The 17,500-nt window shown below is 40.8% G+C and overlaps 1 protein-coding gene across 1 annotated transcript in view; it reads left to right on the forward strand.

Moving 5' to 3' along the window:
- Nucleotides 1-17,500, forward strand: part of ctnna2 (catenin (cadherin-associated protein), alpha 2) — a 422,651-nt gene that overhangs the window by 280,856 nt on the left and 124,295 nt on the right. The window lies entirely within an intron of this gene.

The raw sequence follows: 17,500 nt of genomic DNA on the forward strand, positions 1-17,500 counted from the left end.
ATAGTGGTGGTGAAGCAGCACTGCTCTGCAGAGGTTTTGGAGTTGAGACAAATGTATTCCCCCCATTGACATCCTGCCCCCTCCCCAGATCAGCCATCTCCAGACAGTCAGACTCTAAAGTCTGACTTTTACACCTCTGATAGCAAGACCTTGTTTAAAAACTCTTGCATTGAATAAACCGGATTCATGTGTTACTACAGTGTGATAGCATTCTGAAAGTCATAGCATTTTAGAATACCCCACAAGGTGAACCTGTGCTCTCCTTCCACAGTGCCGATTTAATTTCATGGTCGTGATTCTGCATTGTGCTGCTAGCCCCTTCCATCAAACAGATATAAGCAGTCGGCTACAAAATGTCAACAAGCACTGGGAAACACAATATTCATTGTAAAACAGCCATTAAATTCAAAATGTCCCTTCCATCTGGCATTTAAGAAAATTCAGATTTTTTTTTCTTCTTGGAGGTTATTATAGCACAAAGATCACCTTTGCTGCATTGCCTCTTCAGGTCTTTCAACTCATAAAATCTCATGAAAATTTTTCAGGATAAAACAGAAGTACCTCGGTGTTGAGGTTAAAGAACAAAAGAGGAAGAATTTCAGAGATATCATATGTTTTTGGGGTGTGAAAATTGAGCCTTTACTTTACTCAAGTGCGTAATTTGACTTCTTGATGACCTGCCTCGCAGCGGAGGTAATAATAGCGATGAACTGTTGCCTCTGGGTCGGACAGGCAGGAAAAAGCCGCTTAGACTCACTGACCCCTTCTGACCCTGTGCATTATGGGACAAAAATGGGCGAAGAGGCCGCCTGGAGTCGGGTGATGGATCACTCTTTTGTGAATGTGCCTCATGCCGTTGTGTGTGAACACTGCCCCTCTGTCTTTGCGTGAGCGAGCTCTGGAAAGAGTCGGATGCATGATGCATGTCATGGCCGCACAGTAGAAAAGCAGCTGCTAAGCGTTCTGTCCCTCTGACCTGCGGGGGCGTCATACGCTGAGAGGTCAGGTTTTCGAGAGGATGGGTGCTTCCTGGCTGTCCCACGCCGCCTTTGGAACAAGGGCCTCACGAGACTGTGCCTTGCATCGGACCAGCAGTATGAGTGAGAGTGTTTGTTTCAGTTGCCTCGTGCCGCATGCCAATCAAAGCGGTTTTTGATACACTTACAGCTGTAAGCCAATATGCGTTATATAAAGTATGAAGACATCTGAGAATTCCAGGTGACCATGGTGATGACTTGAACAGCATGAGCTGGTTGGATGACTTATTAGATTTTGTTGAAATATGAACTTGGCATTTCAGCAGGGGTTTGTGTTCCTTATTGATGCCTGGTTTTAACCTTTTTTTGTCACCGTTGGCAATTTAATTGATTTTGTCAAAGAAATTTTCACAGATACATGACATAACTCCAGATTGTTCAGCAAAATTAGCTATTCAGTGTGACATAAAAGATACCCAGGTGAAAAAAAATCTATTAAAAATATATTTTTTTAAAGTGTACTAAGTACAGTTCATACTTTTTTTGTCAAATCCAAGTGTAGTTAAGTGTATTCAATTATGTATTAAGTTCAACTTAAAATCTATTTGACTACACTTCAAAATGGTGTGCTAAAATGGAACAACTTTTTTCAAACTTTAAGTGTTCTTAAGTACATTATACAAAAAGAGATTCATAAGCAGGCTTGGAATTTCACCATTTTAGGGGCAAGGCCACTTGGCCTTCAGTTGGGCATATTTGGTGGGGGGCACCAAGGCCAAAGTTAACTACAGTAGTAGGCTATAAAAATGATCAAAGTTGTATTTAGCCTATTCACAGCAGTAGACCATCACTGTATGAAACATTACAAAAACATGAAACATGACATTACATAGAACTGTAAATCATCTGATCATGTAATATACAGATATCTAGGCTATATTTAACATTTATTTTATATTTGGCCTGTTATTAAATTATGTATTGAACAATTTAAGCACAGCTCAGCTTTAAGAAACTCAAATAGCCTAGATGCATGCTTAGCATTTTGTGGTCATTAAGCGATTAAGGCTACTTTGACAAACTCTTAGTCAGCTGTCCTTTGATTTTAATATTTACCGATATCTAGGTGATATTTGTAACATTTATTTTGTATTTGGCCCGTTATAAAACCATGTAGAACAATTTAAACACATTGTAAAACTTAAAGCCCAAACTTGGAAACATCCATGCATGTCGAAATTTGCTGCAAATTCAAAACTGAATTACTCTGGAACGGCTAACAGTACAGGGGACTGATTTACACCTTTGTGTTCGGTAAGGTCTGCTGTTATTCTGATATATGGTTTGTCGTGTGTTGAACAAAGGGTTCGTGAAGTATTCCACCGAGATGAATGGGTAGAGAGATGGGCGCAGAACCTTAAGTAGAATTTATGATTAAATTGAATTATATTATTTACTTTTCTTGCGAACCGTTCACCACAGCAATTAGCGGCTAACATCGTTTAAAAGCTGAGAAAAAGCTCTTTCATGTGATGTGATACTTGTGATGTCTGTGTGATGAGTAGGCTACTTCGCGAGTATTTCAACTGAGAAGAATGGGTGAATTTGGACGCACTTTCTTTCTTGCCGTGCACTGTCACTTTCTCCACTGCGTAAAAGACTAAATTAATTTGTGCTGTGAATGCTAAGATTATTTTGACAGGCCATAAGCTAAATAAAAAACGCTATTAGTCGGAGGCAAAGCAGAATTGAAAGAAGGGGGCACCAAGGCCACCGTGGCCTGTAAACCTCTGATTTTCAAAGGGGCATCACGGCCAACGCAAGAGGCAACGATGGCCGTCGTGGCCGCCGTGAAATTCCTACCCTGTTCATAAGCATTCGGAACACAGTCGCAGTACAATTTTGTAACATCCCAAGTGTATTGGAAATGTACTAAAAAGTAATAACTAATAATAATAATGTAATAACTAATAATAGTGTAGTAGTGTATTTTGAATATACTCGTATCATCCTCATTTCTATTCATTTGGCATGCTTCTGTAATATTTTAAATTAACTTCAAATGTACTTCCTGACTATAATAAGTGCCTTGAAAGTTTGCAGTTATGTTAATAAAAGTATAGTCTTAAGAAAATTTAAGCATTATAAAGGCATGCAATTTAAGTAAAATTGTATTATTAGTACTCTCCTACCTATTCTGTTAAATGACAAATTACACTTTGATTATGAGAAAAACATTTTATTGACATAAATTAAATGTACAGCTTTCTCTCTAAAAACAAAACATAATATTAATCCATAACAAAAGTAAAAAAAAATTCTGAAAGTTATGGATCTCTTGAGCATATCTTCTCAAGTTGGATGTGGTAACTCTGTCATTGTAGGCCTACTATGGCGACACAATAGAGCCACAAAGCACTCAAAGCACAAAGCACATGCATTTGATCGTATTCTATTATTTCACATGCATGGATAATAAATGCGAACGCGCAAATTCTCTCTGCGAGGAAACTGCTCCCTGAGTGAGGAAAAAAATGCTGCGAGCGAGGAAGAATCTGACCAGTGAACCTGGTTCCCGCCCCCAAGTAGAGACCCACAAGAGCAGAAATTCACCTCCCGTGAGCAGAAATCAACTTTGAGAGAGCTGAGTGATTTTTCGAGTGGCTGTTTGGAGCGCTGGTCAGATTCCTCCTCGCCCGCAGCGTTTTCTTCCTTGCTCGGGGAGCAGTTTCCTCTGAGTGCGCACATGCAGAGAGAATTTGCGCGCTCGCATTTAATATCTACGTGTGTGAAATAATATATAATATAATACACCCGAATGTATGTTTCATCGCGCAAGTGCTTTTTGCCACTATTGTGTCGCGATACTCTACAGCATCATTGGTAGACCATCAATTCAAAATGCAGAGTTCATGTAAAACAAAAGTTGTTTACCCTCCTAGGTGAGAGAATTTGCCCTCTAAGCTTGAAATTGTTTACTGGACACCCAGCCTACAAGCCAACAACTGAACAGTCTAACATGACTAAATTTGTAATGCATGATCATTTATTGCTTATTTACTTGCGAAGTCTTCTGGCCCAGAAAGAAAACCATGGTAGTTACGGATCATGGCTGAGGAGAAAAGGTACAGCTGGTAGAGTTGTGCAGTGAGTAAACGTCCCTCCCAACACTGAGATTCTTTACTAGCACACCATCTTCCAGTCCAAGATGCATAAAGTTTTCGGTGCCAACCCGGGGCTGGACAGCAGTCAAATGCATTGACCTTGGTATCAGGCCTAGGCTATACACACATTAGTATTTTATTAAAAGTTAGATGACTATGAAGCTATACATTAAATGTATTACCAAAAAATATACGTCCCATAAGTACACTATATTACAACTCTAAGTATTAGCAATGTAATACACTTAAATAAAATAAACTTAAAATACACTAACAAAAAAGTACACTTTTTAAAATTACAAAAACACTTTAAATATTGCAGAATTAATATATTTAATTTTAGTACACTGAAGTTGAACTTAATAACATCTACTTTGAAGTAGGCTATACTTTCTAAAAGTACACATTAAACATACTTTAAATAAAGTACAAAAAGTGTAAACATACTTGGTTTAATCACATTTCTAACACACTAAAGTATACTACTTTTTTACCTGCATAGAGAAAGAGATGAAGAGGGAGAGAGAATTCACTGTAAGACCAAATACTCCTATAACCTTAATGTTATTTTAATAAAGGAAATGGTTCTGTTGAGATCGCTAACATTTTGAATCCATTTCTTTTGAAATACGTCAAATTGAACAATGATGATGTCAACCTGCCAAAAATAAACAAAAGACATCACAATGAAAAAAAGTACCTCTCTGAGAAAAGATTACTGTGAAGACCTACAAATCAACAATAATAACTAGAAAAGCATTTCCTGAAGGAAATACAGTGCATGAAAATGCAAAAATATGATACAGAGTAAAAACAAACTATATTGGTTGCTAGGTAGATGAGGTTTAATATAGTTGGAATGACTGAACAGTTAAATAGGTGGATAGTTTAAATCAGCGTTTCTCAAACTGTGGGTCGCGACCACCTACTGGGTCGCGGAGACATGCCAGGTGGGGCGCGAACTGACATGAAAAACATGAGTTTTTTTTATTATTTTTTTTATCTGTAGCCTGGGCCCAGGTAGCACCCAATGCGCAATGGACGCACTGTTCACAGGGAAGTGCTCGTGTCAAGGCAGCTTAGTTAGTCCCGACCTACATGAGATTTTGAACGTTGTTGTGAGAGGTGAATTTCATCAAAACCCGGCCCTTAAAAGCGCGTCTATTCTCCGCACTTTGCGAAGAGATGCTGTACTGTTTCACAGTGAGGCAAGGTGGCTTTCCCGAGGTAAAGTGCTGTCACCCGTGTTTGGGCTCCGAGTCGCCTCTTCTTGGAGGAAGAGCGCATGTTTGAATCTGCAAGCACGTTCACTAATGAACATTTCTTGACGAAACTGGCCTATCTTAGCGATATATTTGATATATCTTAGCGATACATTTGAGTTAAATGTCCAGTTACAAGGCAAAGACAAGCACCTACCTCACCTAGCAAATAAGATTACTGCATTCACCAAAAAAACTTGAGTATGGGACAGACGCCTCGATCGCGACAGTATTATGCCTTTGAGATTTCTGAGAAAAATCGCAAAATGTCTGACTGGGAGGCACTCTTGTGATCCCATGTATTAAACAGTAGGCCTACATCACATCCCTGCAAAGTTTATTTCAAAAATATTTCCCAACCAGCAGTGCTCAGTATGACTGGATTATGGATCCATTTAATGCAGCATGTTGGTATTTCATTGAATATATTGTACAATGCTGTAAAATGGCCTATACTTCCTAATATGTTGCTGGAAAACAGAAATATGTGTGTTATGTATTTATTTATTATTATATCTGCAGCACCAGCTGATTTTAACTTTGTTGAAGAGGATATATTTAGAACTTGTCATTATTTCAATAAATTTGACAATTTTAAGCTTGACCTACCACTTTCTTAGAGCGATGAGGGACAGGTGGGGCTCGAGAATGCCCCCTTGATCAAAGTGGGGAATGAAAGAAAAAGTTTGAGAACAACTGATCTAGTTTGTTAACTACCACAGTCACGAGTTGGGTCGCGATAGTCTGTCATTTTTAAAAAGTGGGTCCCCAGAAAAAAGTTTGAGAAACACTGGTTTAAATGGTTAAATTATTTAGGTAGATAGTTGACGATAACTGACAGTTGGAATGGCTCTAATGTTTGCTAGCAGTTATGTTAAATATGTTAACAAAGATAATAATGCTAACCAAGTTACTTAACTTAATTCATTTAGCTAAAGTTTTCTAGCAGTTTTTTTAAAAATGTTAATAATGCTAATGCTGTTAACTAAGTTAACAATGTTAACTATGTGACTTAGCTAACTTAGCTAATAACTTATAGCAGTTATGCTAAAATACTAAGAATGTAAACATGCTAACCATGTGACTTAGCTAACTTAGCTATTCCTTTTTAGCAGTTATGCTAACTATGCTAACCATGTTACTTAGCTAACTTAGCTAATGTTTTCTAATAGTTTTGTCAAAAATGATAACTATGCTAACAATGCCAACTAGCAATGCTAACTATGCTAACCATGTGACTTCGCTAACTTGGCTTATCATTTTTAGTAGTTATGCTAATAATGCTAACTAGCATGTTAACAATGCTAACTATGTTAACCATATGACTTAGCTAACCTAGCTAATCATTTTTAGCAGCTATGCTAACTAACATGCTAACTATGCTAACCCTGTTACTTAGCTAACCTAGCTAATCATTTTTAGCAGTTATGCTAAAAATGCTAACAATGTTAGCAATGTTAACATGCTAACCATGTTAACTAGCTACAGTGGGTAGGGGCAGAGCCCGTCTACGGAGAGCCTGGCCACTCCGTATTAAGTCCCATTGTACCGAATTTTGGTTGCAGTTCCACCAGATTTCCACTGGGGGCGATCGCCATGAGTGCAGAATGAATGGAAGTCAATAGAGCTAGACGGCTACATTTGTCTCTTTCACGTGATTGTCGTTGACAAATCTCAGATTTGATTGTAGTTTGTATAACTTCAACATGGGTTATAGGACACGAGTACTTATGTCCTTTTGATTTCTTACAGTTTGGGTCGTTGTTGCCCATAACACGCTAGCATTGTGCTAATGAGTGACATCATTGACACGTTTGAAAGGCTTTTTATAACAATTAAGTGACATTAAAAAATATAATACTCCACCAAGTGTATTTTCTTTGCCTCCCCTTTCGAATACAATATTCATATTACTTGAAAAAAAATTATATCCCGAGAAAAGTGGATTTTGAGGGGTACAGCTCCATAGACCTCCATGCATTCTGCACTCGTGGACGAGCGCCCTCATGTGGAACCACAGAAGGAACTGCAACCAGTTCAGAAACCGGAAGTTTTCCGAGAGTGGCAGTTCTCCCCTTATTAGACATTCTCTGGTAGGAGTCATAGTTGATGACAAGTAACAGTTACAATGGCTGAACAGTTAAAAAGTTCAGTAGTTTAAAGGGTTAAATTGTTAAACAGTGAAATATTGTAGTGAGGACTTTTATTTTGAAACAGTTTTTGGCAGAGGAAGCAGTTGAACAGGGTGTGTAGTCTTAATAGAGCCAGTTCAGAGACGGTTGATAAAGCGAGACGATTCATAAGAGGGTAAATTCTGGCACGTTGTGACGTGGGGTTCGAAGCGGTCACGCCCATTTAGGAGTCTAGCGGGAGGTCCAGTGTCTATGTATTCCTATGGGAGAAATAGACATTTTCTCGGAATATGACCAATCCCTTAGCCCTACATTCAGCGATGTAAGTTTTGAACCCATTTTCTACAAGCCACATGTCTCTCTAACATTCGACATTGAAATTGTATTTTCCAACGAAACAAATAAAGACAAAAATAGCTTTGTTCGTGATATGTCACTGTCTCCTCAAAGCTCTGGTGCACAGCCACCTGTTCTCAAAGGCTCTAGACTCAGAGATGGTTAATAAACTAACCTAACATATTTTTTGCTAGAACTAGTAGACTACCACAAAGTTGCTTAACATATGTTATTTCAGGTTTGTTTGCAACAATATATAAGTTTAACCAAAGTTCTTAGCTGCTAGCTAGCTAGCGAACATTCCCATTCACTTTCCGTTTACTGTGCTAACGTTAGCTAGCTAGCTAGCTAGCTCGGTTAACGGGGCAAAATGAAATTATTCATTCCGTGTCCGAAAGAGTGTTTCATTGGCATCACACACAAACAATGACTGTAAAATAGTATACAAAATTATATTTATATGTTATTATTGCTTATTCAGAGAAAAGTTTATGTTTTGACACGCCTATTTAGGAGTCCGACATCTCCACTGATGAACTTCTAAATCATCTTCAGAAATTTGAGCCAAGAAAAGCTTGTCGTTCTGACCATTTCTGGACAGAAGTGTTGAAATAAAGTCCACCATTACCACAAAGGGCTCTCCTCAAATGATTGAATCTCGTTCTTCAAGCTGGCTGCTTCCCTGATGTCTGGAATAAGGACCTTATCCCCAATATATAAGAATGGATACAAGTCTGATCCTAATAACTTCCGAGACATCTGTGTGAGCAGTAACCTGGGGAGGCCCTTTTGCTGTATCCTCAACACCCATTTACAGGCCTTCCTTATCCAACACAATGTCTGTAGTACAAATTAAATGGGCTTTTTGCCAATTTGCCGCACTACAGTTGGACAACAAGTTAAGAGTAAAAACGGGCAACAAAAGAACTGAATATTTCAATCAAGCCATTTCAATACGCTCACAACATTGTGTCAGACATTGGCTGACATTCCTTTGATTTGCATTGCCTTTGTACATGCTGAAATAACCACCTTTATCTCCATGGTCCATTGCGGAAGACCCAATAACCCAGCAACAGCAGGGGTGTTACAGGACCAGAAATGGACGAATAGTGTGTGTGTGTGTGTGTGTGTGTGTGTGTGTGTGTGTGTGTGTGTGTGGGTGGGTAGGTGGGTGGTTGTGTGTGTGTGTGTGTGTGTGTGTGTGGGTGGTTGTGTGTGTAGCTACAGTTGGATTGCAGTCACCCCATCCATGCCCATTTAATTCCAGTGGTGCTCCCATGGCCCTGAGGTCTAGGGCTTTTCATTAAGGCCAGAGGAAGCAGAGTATTAGTGGCTGGCTAGTGCCCTCAGGTGAGAACACAGGTCCCAGGGGTGCAACGCCTAACCAAGCTCTCTGTGAAATTTCTGGTAGCCGTGGAAACAGAATGGGGCAAGCTAGTGCTTACTATATCAGAAACTGCTGCACACTCTTGGAATTCACAATGTCTACAGAGTCTGTTGACCATATTCGTGTGTGTGTGTGTGTGTGTGTGTGTGTGTGTCTGCAGGCACGCCTGCAGGTGTACGGCCGTACGCACTGTGCGTACCATCAGGCTACTTAACAACGAGAGATAATTTCCCTTATGTGTGTGTATTCACACCAATATGGCCTACCATAACTTCCCAACTCTGCACAATATCCCATTAACTGTAACCATTAACTATTCACAAGTTTGTAAACACGTTATCAAAATCAACTTACGCATGTACGCACGCAACGCAACAATACGCAAACAACAATTACAGAATTGTTTTTCTTTTACTATCTATAGTTGCTGGTTATCACCACTCAATGTTATTTCACTAACTCAAGGGTGGTCTGTAGGTGGGTGTGCGTACCATAGCATTCATTCCTGTAGTCGCCCCTGTGTGTGTGTTTGTGTGTGTGCTTGTATGTTTGCTTGTTCCCTTTGGTGCACATTATTGGTATTTCAGTTGATAGTGTTTGTGGAGTCTGTGACCTAATAATGTTGCTTCAAGCCTAAGAAGCAATTAACAAACAATGCATATCTACAGCCTTTACTTTTTGCTTGGTGTTGCAAAACACCCTCTTCCTTTCACAACTATTGCATGAAATATGAATCAGTTAATGGATCTTTCTCTGGGTTTTTCTATCCACTAACTATTGCATTTATTGTGTGGAGTCGTGTAGAAGTCCTATTACAGTAGCAGAGGAAAGCATGATGTATTGCATGTTTTGAAAAAAAAAATTTACGGGATCTTTGGTTCCCTGTTAATGCCTTTATGAGACGCGTAAAAAAACAAAACAAAACATGAATGCTTCTGAGTCGTGGACCTCTGCAGTATTGAAAAGAAAAAAAAGAACCAAGAAACATGAAAATGTTGATTGTAGCTTTCGTACCTGGCAACAGAAATGGCTCTCTACAAGTTAAATAAACCATTTGCAAATGAAGCACAAATGACACTTGTTCACATATGTCACGTAATTCCATCATTAAACATAATTTAATTTCAAAGTAGGCATATTGTTAGCTCAGACATGTAAGCATTTATGTACACAAAAGCCATGACAAGTGAGTCAGTTTCATGTGCAATTTGTGGGTCAGGGAGACGTGTTATCAAATACATTAGTGATTTGTTTTTATTTTTTTCAAACATAGCCATCGAATTATAGCTGCCTTTAATGGATAACTGTCATTTAATTTGTGTGTACATGTGTGTGAAGGTGTGTGTGTCATTGCACACTGTGTGTGTGTGTCCTTGCACACTGTGTGTGTGTGTGTGTGAGAGTGTGTGTGTGTGTGTGTGTGTGTGTGTATGTGTGCGTGTGTGCACACTGTGGGGATGGTTTCCTTATTAAAAGGACTGATTGACTGATGAATTTTAATCTATTTCCATGACATTTGGAGGGGAGGTGGGGGAGACTTCTCTCTGATTGCCTTGAACTCATATTCAGGTAATTGAGACGGTTAGTTCTGGTTAGTTACTCGGTCTGCACATCGCCAAATGAATTGAATCTATGAGAGAGAGAGATTGTACAGTATATAGATAGATAGATAGATAGATAGATAGATAGATACTTTATTGATCCCCAGGGGAAATTCAAGGTCTCAGCAGCATTCAGACAACACAAACACATTCTTTAACAGCAGAAAGAGTAATTAAAGTATATAATATAAAAACACAACTAAGCAATAAGGACAGTAGAAGATAAAGAATATGCTAAATATACTAAAATACAAATTATACTAACACTTAATCTAAATCAATTCTAAAAACAGTATCCACATAGTGGTGATTAATCAATCAGAGGCGCTTGCAATGACTGAGGCAGGGACTGAGCCTGTGATTCTCTGTGCATAGTGAATTGAATTGAATCTATGAGAGAGAGAGATTGTATATTGCAGTGAATCATCTTGTTGCCTTCATGTTATGCCTCTTTCTGTGTGTAGATTGAAATTGTGTCTCCTGAGGATGTGCAGAAAGAACAATCCAATCTAAAGTCATTTTTTCATGAAATTGTCATGTTGGACGGATTTTCCATATCTCCTACATTGTAGTCTTGTGGAGGATTGAATTGTGGCCTTCTCTTCTGCCTTCCTCTCTCTACCTCTATTCTGCCTCTGTGTTGATTCTGTTGATCCATGGGTTGATTGTCCACAATGGTCCAAGGCCCTGCTCATTCCATTCATGCACTGAAGTCCTGTACAATGTCTTGCACTTGCATTTCTTTTTTCACTCTCACCCTTAATTAGAATATGACCAGAGAACACAGGACATTTGTATACAGTATTTAAATGCACATAAAATTTCATTTTTTGTACACATAATACACATAAAATGTTGTTTTTGTTCTGATACCAGTCCAATTTCATTCTCATGCCTGGCCTGCCAGAAGCTGCTGGTAGATCCAGCTATGATGGGGGTCTCAATATCAGCTGCTGACTTGACCGTGGCTTACCCTAAAACTGACAGTGCCGTGTCAAGAGCATTTTGGCATGGCACAAAGTGGAGGTGCCACCTGGAACATACTGTACCTCTCCGCTGACCCTCTTCAAGTGTCAGCTTGCCTCGTAAAGGCTCTTTGAAAATAGAAATGCATAGTTTTTTTATATATATATATATATATATATATATATATATATTCCCTCTATCTTCTGGTTGAATAATACTAAAGACAATGAGAAATCAACATATATGGTCATCATAGCATTGCTAAAACAGCCAATCTAATGATTTTGGCAGCCCCACTTCACACCATAGTGCTATACCATTTGATTGATTGTGCTCATTCAGAGTGGGGCCAGCAGGTAGATCGTTGGGTACACCTGACTGTGATCAGGGGAGGAGCTAACTGAAATTATTGCAGGGCTTTAAGAGGACAGAACTGTGGAAAGTGTCTATGTGCTCTTAGGTATGTGTAGGTGGATATGTTGTGTTCTGTGCACGTTTAGGTGCATTTGACTCATTTTTATATAACAAAGTTTTTCACGTTTTCTGCTGATTTCATTTTCTGGACCCTGCTCGGGCTACATTTCCAGTGTGCTTAAAACTTTTGCACAGTACTGTATATGTATATGTGTGTGTGTGTGTGTGTGTGTGTGTGTGTATGTGTGTGTGTGCTGTACATATAGCTCTATGCCTCTTACTTAAGACTGTTGCCCATATTACCCCCCTCAGAGTTGCTGGCTGGTCAGGGCAGTTGGTTGGTGAGATCTAGCGTGATTTATTGCCAGCTATGACAGACTCAATTGCCCTACCGTCTAGGTTTCCTTTTCAAATTAAAAGTTCTCCGCCCTCCCTTGAGATGGAGGCTTTGCTAGCAAGATTAATGCGGTTTGGTTTGGTTCAGTTGGCCACTACTGCAGCAGTACAGCCAGAGTACAGCCACGGCAGCAGCTTGTGTTCCTGTCAGCAGGTATGGAGTAGGTTCCCATGGCATGGATCTTTCCCATCAGAAATCAACACCAAATCAATGTTTATGTATAAAGGGCCTTCCATGCAGCATGTAGCAGAATAGAATAGAAACAACCAATACAAAACACAAATGTTTGCATGTGTAGTATATATCGGAACATCACATATTTACCAACCGTCCCGTATTTCCAACCTCTTACATGTGTCACTTAATATTAATTTCTATACAAACCAAGACGGCGGATTCCTAAAGAAATGCAAGCACCCACACCATAAGTTTATCTAAATTAGCTATGTACCAAAAATTACATTTTACAGTGACTCGAAGAGCTGTAAACTGTGTTGTAAGGCTGCGTACATTGGCTTGCTTGGAGCTCCAGTGAAATTTTATTTTGCTACGAGAATTCTCGGGCTTACCATTGATGTGCCGTCAGAAAGGCTGGGAATAGACTCCGAGTGTGGTAAACAAAATCGGATATTTCAGGCAGTAAAAGCCCCGGTAAGAACCACTAGAACTAGATTTTGTTCAAATCTGCACACCTATGGCTACTGAAAAATGTAAGGTTCATTTATCAAATGTTATTTTGAAGTATTAAAAAACATCATTGTTTTAGAATTTTCAAACGAAATGGTTGGTAATTAGCATATTTACGATACATGTAACGGATGCCAGCTAGCGTAGCTGTGCGTGTGGAATGTTAGTAAACCTCACTCCTCGACCGAAGAGTGCTGCTGGAATGCCAGCTGGTAGCCTGAGTTACAAAATAGAAAATTGTAAATAGCCTGATGGCATGCAGCTAATGGGATACTGTGCATAGTTGGGAAGGTATGGTGGGCCAATTTGGTGTGAGTACACATTACACACACACAAGGGAAATTTTCTCTCATTGTTGAGTAGCCAGATGGTACGCACACTGCGTACGGACGTACACCTGCAGGCGCGCCTGTTAGGGGCTCCTATAGCAAGGCTTTGCTACAGTGAAGTGCTCTGTTGTTGTTGGGCCATGAGTTGTAAGCGGGATAATGTATTGTCCACTGGTCATCCAACAATAAGTCCCTTCAGAATGAAGCAAGACCCTTCCGCTCTCGCATCGGGGTCCTGCTCGCCCTGTTGGGACTTATTTTCTGATAATGACCGGCGGACAATACATTATCCCTTGGATATTGGGACACCTATGAAGCCTATGAAATGTATTCATTGTTTCATAGCAATGCTCTTTGAATGGTATTTATAACAACCAACTAGGACACAGGCATACAGTATGTGTCCTTTGTGTGGTATACATGTATGGCTTGCCTACATGCATGAGTGGCAACCAGGGGATAAGCAGGATAACTGCCTTTTTAGATTTGCGTCGTGGAATTCTTTGCTTCTGCCTCGTCCATTATTTCCGTATATCGTGACACCTTGGCGGCCATTATCCCTGACATAACAGTATACAACATAATTGCAAAGTTAGAGTGCAACCTATTTATTAAAAATAGATGAGCCATAAGGACTCACTGGTTACCTGTTGTGTTCAACTTGAAAGCACAAGAAGGGAATTAATGAAGGTAGATGTGTACATTAGATAGATCATGTCTTGAAATGTATCTTGGTTTATTCCCCATGTTGGATTGCTTAGCTCTGGGTATGGAGTATTTCCTGTTCCACCAAGGCTCCACACTACTCTAGCCACCTAGAGAATATCAGAGGTTGCATGCATACGCTAGTTTCCTAATGAGTTTATATTCAAGTAGCAATTGTTCTCCAACACCTCGTTTTTAGGTCTCACTGTTTGGGGCTCTCTACAGGCTCTGTGCTGTGGCATGGGGCGCCTTTGTGTGGACTGTGGGTCCATTCATCATGATCAGTGTCATGCTCTGAAGTCTCTAAATGTCAGAGCGAGGATGGTTAAGTGGTGCTCCTCTCCTCCCGCCCCGAAAACAGATGCCCCAGCCAGTGGTTTAGGCCTAGCAGCTCACACAAAGGCCTGCATTGAGAACATCTCTGCTGTAGTGACACACACACACACGCACGCACGCACACACGCACGCACGCACACACACACACACACACATACTGTATACACACACACACATTTGTAGCAAGGCAAAAACAAGGCATTAAATACCACATAACACATAAAAATGAAGAAACACAATATAGCATATGCCAAAGGCAGAAAAAAGATATCAGCTGTGGGTTGAAAGCTCTCAACTCTCCACGTTGGAAATGTGTGTGTCTGCTTTCGACTCCGTGTAGTGTTGTGTGTAGTGTCATTAAGTCCTCCCTATGCTTCCCCTCAGTCTATTTCTCTGACAGATTAGCTTTGAGACTTCCCTCTGCGTGGACTCTGTGTATCATAATGGAGTCTCATGGCTCAGTGAGCACCTTGCCCCCCCACCTTTCTGCATGTGGGCTTTTTGGAGCGAGAGAGAGAGAGAGATACAGAGAGAGAGAGAGAATGAGAGAGAAGGTGGTTTGCTCAAGTGAGGCTAACCTGAACCTATCTTCTTAGTCTTCATGGTTGAAAGTTGCATTATTTTAATGAGAATATAGTCTCACTAGGCCAGGCATAGAGTGCTATTTATTATTGGTGTGAATTGACAGGTATTCGATCTGACAGTGAGATTACAGAGTTGCTGATTTAAAAAGTATTGGCATAAATTAGTTTGATTTTGGAAATATTACAGTTAGATGTTTTGATATAACCTATTTTTATTTATTTTATTTTTTGTTGGAAGAGGAGGAGTGTGGGGAGTGATGGTGAGTGTCTCCAGACATGCCAATGGGTAGCAGTCCTTATTGTTTACTTTACCTTTTGCCATGTCAATAAATGTCTGAAGTCCTTAGTGAAGGATGTATCTAAACAAAGCATTGGGCCACCAGTAGCTGTTCAGTTGTTCCTCTGATTCGGCAAGGAAGCAGTTTGGAAATGTTTGGTCTAGAGAGAAAATGTTATCTCCTCAAAGCAAATTGAACGTGTAAGAAGAAGACATTTATTCTCAGTGTAAAGCCACAGTGACTTGGCTATGTGGAGATGATCGCTGGTTGTGTGGTGGGTGAAACTGACATTCTTTATATTTGGGAGATCCCAAAGTCTCCCCCAGAACATCATGAGACAATGCACGTGCCTTGCCACTGCATTGGCATGCCACACAAAGCTCGCTCGGTGGCAGAGCGACTGAAATGTTTTGATGTGAGTCACCATACTTCTCCCGAGGCCGGCGCTTGCCTGCATTTCACTGTTTGTTTGTATGTACAGGATGGGAGAATTAGGGAGCGAAATAAAGATCTTTTGACTCCCCATTATTCTGGGCTGGGAGCTGCCCTCTCCTGGCTGAGCATGTATTCATAAATCGACACGGAATGCGGTGAATGTAATCAGCCCACTTACAGAGGACACACACTGGCAAGCTCCTCCATCTCACTCTGTCAAGAGCCCCGGCAACTATGTCGGACGCGTAGCTGTCCAAAAAGAGGGAGGAAAGGACAAAGGACACACAACCACAAACACACACACACACACACATATACACACAAACAAAACAGCTTTTCTGTCCATTGCAGCCATTTTGAAAGTGACAAAGACCGTATTGAAAACAAGGAAGTGAAAAGAACACAAATGTTGTTTTTCTCTGCATACCCAGGACTAAAACCTTACTTACATAGCCAATCTCTCTCTCTTTCTCTCTATCTCTCTCTCTCTCTCTGTCTCTCTCTCTCTGTCTATGTGTGTATCCGTTAGCATTTGTGCCCCTATTGTGGTTTCATGTCTATCTCCGACACACGTGGCCTCTGTTCTGCGAGGGTAGTCAGGGTTCTGCCTGAAACGGTCCATCTGCTTCACCAGCACAGCCCACACAGGCCTCCTACACAACCACCTCTCTTACGTCTGGACACTTTGCTCCCCCTGCCCCCAGCACAAATCCTCATACATACACACACACACACTCACACACATACACACACACACTCCCATGTCCGCCGGTTAACCCACTGTACCGACTAACTCCCAGTGTCCAGTACCCTTCCAAGCACAGGCACATCACTGACCGAGGGGAATTTATTGTGGTCTGTCGGCAAACGTTTGAGATCTAATGTGTTTTCCTCTCTCTCTCTCTCTCTCTCTCTCTCTCTCTCTCTCTCTCTCTCTCTCTCTCTCTCTCTCTCTCTCTCTCTCTCTCTCTCTCTCTCTCTCTCTCTCTCTCTCTCTCTCTCTCTCTCTATCTCTCTCTCTCTCTCATTCTCTCTCCCTCCCTCTCTCTTTTTCTCTCTCACTCTCTCTCCCTCTTCTCTCCTCTCTCTCTCTTCTCTCCTCCTCTCCTCTCTTTCTCCCTTCTCTCTCTCTCACTCTCACTCCCTCTCATCTCTCTCTCTCTCTCTCTCTCTCTCTCTCCTCTCTCTCCTCTCTCTCTCTCTCTCTCTCTCTCTCTCCCCATGCTGTCCCCACATGCCGGACGCCCTCTTCTCACCTTTCCCCTTGTGATGTCAGGTAAGTGTTGTGTGTGCTGTTTTATTCTCCCCACTCCTATCTTTCTTTACCCTTTTTTAAAGTGTGATTTCCTGGCAGTGGAAAACTCAATATGCTGTTGAGCTGATATGAGGGTGGCCTCATATGGCTGGCAGGGTCAGCGGCGTGATGGCTGTCTGCACGAGGGGCCTTTTATTGTGTTGCCCATCAGCTCGCTCCTCCCGCGCTGCCTGCTACCAGTACTCCCAGGAC

Source organism: Alosa pseudoharengus, unplaced genomic scaffold (assembly GCF_046254945.1).
Source record: "Alosa pseudoharengus isolate Yale_2024_CS ecotype anadromous, Long Island Sound unplaced genomic scaffold, YU_APseudo_1.1 YU_APseudo_1.1_scf_2, whole genome shotgun sequence".
NCBI classification, from domain to species: Eukaryota; Metazoa; Chordata; class Actinopteri; order Clupeiformes; family Clupeidae; genus Alosa; species Alosa pseudoharengus.